This window comes from Natrix helvetica (genome assembly GCF_964273705.1).
Source record: "Natrix helvetica genome assembly, chromosome: 1".
Classification (NCBI taxonomy): domain Eukaryota; kingdom Metazoa; phylum Chordata; class Lepidosauria; order Squamata; family Natricidae; genus Natrix; species Natrix helvetica.
The window spans coordinates 74,787,559-74,792,558 of NC_138548.1; the positions used below are offsets into that span (position 1 = coordinate 74,787,559).

The following is a 5,000-nucleotide window of genomic DNA, read 5'->3' on the forward strand; positions in this document are numbered from 1 at the left end:
GTTGAGGACCACCTGTATTGGTATAGCCAAGCAAAGTTTTGTGATGGACCACTTTTATACTTTTCTTTGACAGACTATATCCCTACCTAAAAAGCAAAACATATGCTTCAAACATATATCATAAGGGTCTATATAAAGACTTTTAAAGATACTTTACATATGGTTTATAAACCAAAAAGAAACCCAGTTGATTTATAAAATTTCATCCTTCATTAATATACATAAAAATATCCCTCCTCCCCCCATATTAAAAAAATTATGAGAAAAAAAGATGTCCAAGGCTCTTTACCCTATAAGCATAATTCTATTGTTTTTAATGGCCCTGGCCTCTAATCACCACCAGGAAATAAGGAAACACTCTGTCAACAAGAGCAAATGATACTTCATTTCTTTCAAAACTGTATTTATTCATCAAGACTAGTAAGTGTCAGAGGTCTTCAGCTTAACAACTTCAGGCTGTATGGAAAGATATTCTAATTCCTACAATAGACAAATAGCTAAAAATGGATGGAACTATCACAGATGGCTAAATTAACTGCTCTAATCAAAGAAAAGAATATATCCAACTTTATTGCTACTTGGAAATCGCTTCTGGATTTTGTGCTTGAGATGGGAAAAAATGAAACTTTGATTTGGGTTTTGCTGATAAGATTGTTGTTATAGAAATGGCTAATTCACGTTTAAGTATGTAAAAGTTGAGTCTGTAATGTTATTTTATTCTAATGCGCTAAAAAGAGTCAGCAGTCAATGTTTGCTTCTTTTTTTCTCTTTTTCCTTCCCCATTTTCCTACTGTTTTAATTTTCATTTGTATTTTATATTTTGATAAGTTTAATAAAATTATTATAAAAATAGTTGCAGGCTGTGGAATGCAGGTCATTCTCTATATATATGGTCTATATATTTTTGTTTCACTTTATTATAATGCCCATTGCAAACATATGAACTTGAAGTTCTTGAATAGTCATAGAAATCTTATGCCTTCCAAATAATTATATTTCATAAGAATATCAATAATCACATCTGGGGAGCTTCAGCTTGGGAACAGACTGAAGAGTTCAACAATCTGCTGTAAACATCAAATTTATTTATATAAAAAGCTAAATTATATACTGCTTTAAATATTATAATCTTACCTCCAAATATATTGTTTTAATCACATAGAAACATCATTTTACAGTTGATATTCCTTTTTTCAGCATCTAAGCACGGTATATTCAGGTATTTCACCTGCAGAATAAATCAATGAGGGAGAGGACAGAGAGGAAAAGATTATTTCAAAAGCATGTGACATTGTTTGGTTTCTGATTGCAAACAAACTTTTTTTTTCATTTAACCACCTCCAATTTCCTCATCCTATGAATATAATCCTGTGCCCTAAATTGTGATTTAGAAATAATCAATAGAAAACTAGTATCTCTAGATACATTGAAACATCTTATTCATTATGCAGCATAAAACTCTGCTTTTTTATATGTATTTTCCTATCAAAATCTGTTTTGTCTGAGCTGAAAAAGATGAATTATTGAGCCCGAGTTTAATTCCTGGAAGGTTTAGATTTGTTACTTTTTTTCTACTTTAAATTATGCAATTTTTCTTTTTGAATTTGTACTGATTTAAAGTCCATTGTCTAATCACATTTAAAGACAAAGTAGAGATATAAAGCATTGAAAAATCTTAATTCTATGGAATGAAACTTGAGTACTATAATGAGAACGTCATGAGGTTTTTTAAAATGATCTATTACTTACAAACTAGACTGACAGGAAACAACTCTTACATAATTACAATTGAATATATTATATAATATATAAAATTACAAGCATAATGCAATATGTCCTTTAAGTACGCAATTTAGATACTCAAAAACTTTGAATGAGGACTCCAGATATTTATTTTAATGTTTGAAGGTCATAGTGCCACAACTAGTACAATCTTGCTTGGGAGCTTCCCTCCCTACCCAAGCTGGCTTCCTCCATGGCCCCAGCCCTCTAGCCCATGGCACATCCACGGTTCGGAGCACCTGGCCGGCTCAGGCGCCCCAGAAGTGCCAACCAGCTCCCCACAGTCCCCCCCCCCGCCACTTCTGCCAAGGAAGCATGACCATTTCCCAGCCGGTGGCCTGTCTCCGGCATTCCTCCTGTGCAGCCCCGCCACCACAGAAGAGCAGCAGCATCAGCGGTGGCAACTGAAGGGGGAAGGGCAGGAGCACGCACCTGCCGAAAACCAGATGATTATCTGATTTTTTGTTTGTGTGTGTGCGCGTGCTCCCATTTTGGCATTCAGTGGCAAAAATTTTTGCACGAGCTCCCGTTTTGGCACTTTGTGCCGAAAAGGTTTGTCATCACTGTTCTAAGCACTTGACAACTGTCTTGCTTTGACGATTGTTGACATTCCTTGTGGTCATGACCATAATTTACTTTGGTCGTGCAATGTTATCCCCCATTTTGGGTCCCCATTTTACCACAGAAGAATGGAAGGCTGAGTCAACCTTGAGCCTGGTGAGACTCAAAGTGCCAAACTTCAGACAGGCAGCTGGTAGCAGATGTAGCCTGCAGTACTGCATTCTAACCACTGTGCCACCATAGCTCATATATGAATGAACCAGACCTTTATTCCCATGAGACAATTAATGAAGGTATAACAGCCTGCTAACGTTCCAATTTGCAAGTTTTTATAAGCATAGATAACCAAAACACTTGGAGAAGAAGGAAGAGGGGAAAGAGATATCTAGGAGGCAGGGTTCAAATGAAAAAAAAACATTAGAAACACATTTTGAAATCCTATAATAATAAACACTGCTGTGACCTATAAGGTTTTTTTTTCCATTGAGGATTCTGAACTGAAATTCATAAGTAAAAGAGAACTAAGTGTTTTGAAAATGCAGTGCTTGGGGAATGCAATTAGCAAAAGGAATTAGGCAGATGAAATATTTTCTAAATTCTTTCTTAAGGTATGCTCTGAACATTTTTCCATTAATCCAATCTATGTAATCAGATCTGGTAGATAACTGATACCTGGACAGAAGAACAGCTTTCCAGACTTATCAATCTTCCCTTAGAGCCCTCTGAATGAATGCCAGCCCAGCATCTCTCGTCCACAAAAAGGTGGGCAGAATAGGCATTGTATTTGGCGCACATCAGATTTAATAAGATGGACAATCTCTACACCAAAGTTTGCTACATATGGGGGGGGAGGGGATGAACAATTTTACCATTAAAAATTTAAAAAATTAAAAAAAAAATTTACTAGAAAGCACCGTAAGGCAAGAACCATTTAAATTAATGTTTTAATTTCACTCCTTTTAAACCATTGCTGTAAAAATTATGCAAATAATCTGTGCATTCTTCCATGAACATTTGCATTAATTATATAATTCTATTATACTCAATTAATGTTTTATTAAGATAAAGTAAATAATTTGCTAATCTTAACAAGTTTGTGATCAGACTGATTTTTAACTTGGCTGAAATTCCAACATGTATTTCTAATTTACACAACAAAAATTCTCAAGAAATTCCTTTGATAAATCTTATATGTTTATTCTAGTGAAATAGGGAGATTTCACAGTCAAGGTTAACTGTCAAAAACAGTATCTTATATCGCCTGTTAAATTTGTTCTACTATGTGAAAGTCAAACATCTTCATTCACCAAGATGAAAAAGAATTATGTTAACAACAAACTCATATATTTAACAACAGAAGCCTTGAGGTTTGAACCCACTACTTCTTAGCCTGACTTCTGGAACAATTCTGCTCCATCTGCTACCCTTTAACCCTTTAAACAATTTGAACAGAGACATCATGTCCACAACCTTCTCTTTTCTAGGCTAAACAAATTGTACCTAGTGCCTCCAATCACTCCTCCCTACAGTACCTTATAAACTTCTCTCTCTTCTACATATGCTGCACTTAATCACTGTTTTTCTTTTTTCCCGTTAAATTTTATTTATTTTTGTTACATAATAAAAATTCTTTTGTGAACAGTGTTGTCCAAATTCCCCCTTTAACATTCCCACCAAAAGACATAATTTATTGTACATTATATTTCCATTATTTCCAATTTTAGCTGTATTACTTTTCTTCTCCTATTTTCCAATTTCTAGTTTTTAACATGCACATATTGTTTGACAGTCAATCTGGTACAGTAGCTAAGGTAGTGGGCTAAAAACCAGAAAATCTTGGGTTTTAATTTCCCTTAGATATGAAAGCTGGCTTGGTGACTTTGGACCAATCACCATCTTTCAGGCCAAACCATCTAAAGGGGCTTTGTGGAGAAAATATGAGATGGGAGTGTAAGTTATTCACATTTCCTTGAGGCTGCCAAAAATAAAAATGGGATAATAAATACATGGATATATAAAATGCTGCTGTTAGTGAAGTGTCCTCCATCCCTGCGTTCAATATTTATGCTTTGAAGTCTTCCTATAGGAGTTCATTCTCCAGGTTAAAATTGCTGGTTTCTGCTCCTTTTTCAGACTGTTAACAACTTCCTGAAATGCTCTACATTAACCGCAAATTCAATAATCATACTGTCTGCTCTCTCGTTCAAATCATTCATAAACATGTTAAACAGCAGTTGGCCAAGAGCAGAGTTCTGCAGTATCTCACTCAACACTGTTCTTGATAAACCCATGTTGACTTCTGCAAAACAATGCATTCTTGCTCAAAACAACAGCTTAATATTCTGTTCCAGTGTTTTAGTCAGCCTTGATATCAAACTGAATGATCTCTAATTATCAAGAATTTTATTTGCCCTTCACAAATCATCTTGCACTTAGACCTCAAAGAAGGCAGGGGCTGCAAATTACTTTCTATTCAGAAAATTTCTCCATGAATAAGAAACTAAGTTGCTCTTTTCCCATTCCACTCCTATCCTGCAGCTACGTACAATGTATCATTCTCTTCAGAGCTATCAAGGCATCTTACATTACCCATTCATGAATTGCCAACAGGAGTTTCGTCTTGTACAGAGATGTTTGTTTTTCAGCAAAGCCAAAAG

At 35.1% G+C, this 5,000-nt stretch overlaps 1 protein-coding gene across 1 annotated transcript in view; it reads right to left on the reverse strand.

Annotated features, from left to right (window-relative positions):
* Window positions 1–5,000, reverse strand: part of SIPA1L1 (signal induced proliferation associated 1 like 1) — a 178,557-nt gene that overhangs the window by 156,264 nt on the left and 17,293 nt on the right. Inside the window, exon 2 of the mRNA XM_081934973.1 lies at window positions 1,135–1,228. The gene's annotated coding sequence lies outside the window, so the exon portion shown is untranslated. The remainder of the gene's footprint in view (window positions 1–1,134; window positions 1,229–5,000) is intronic.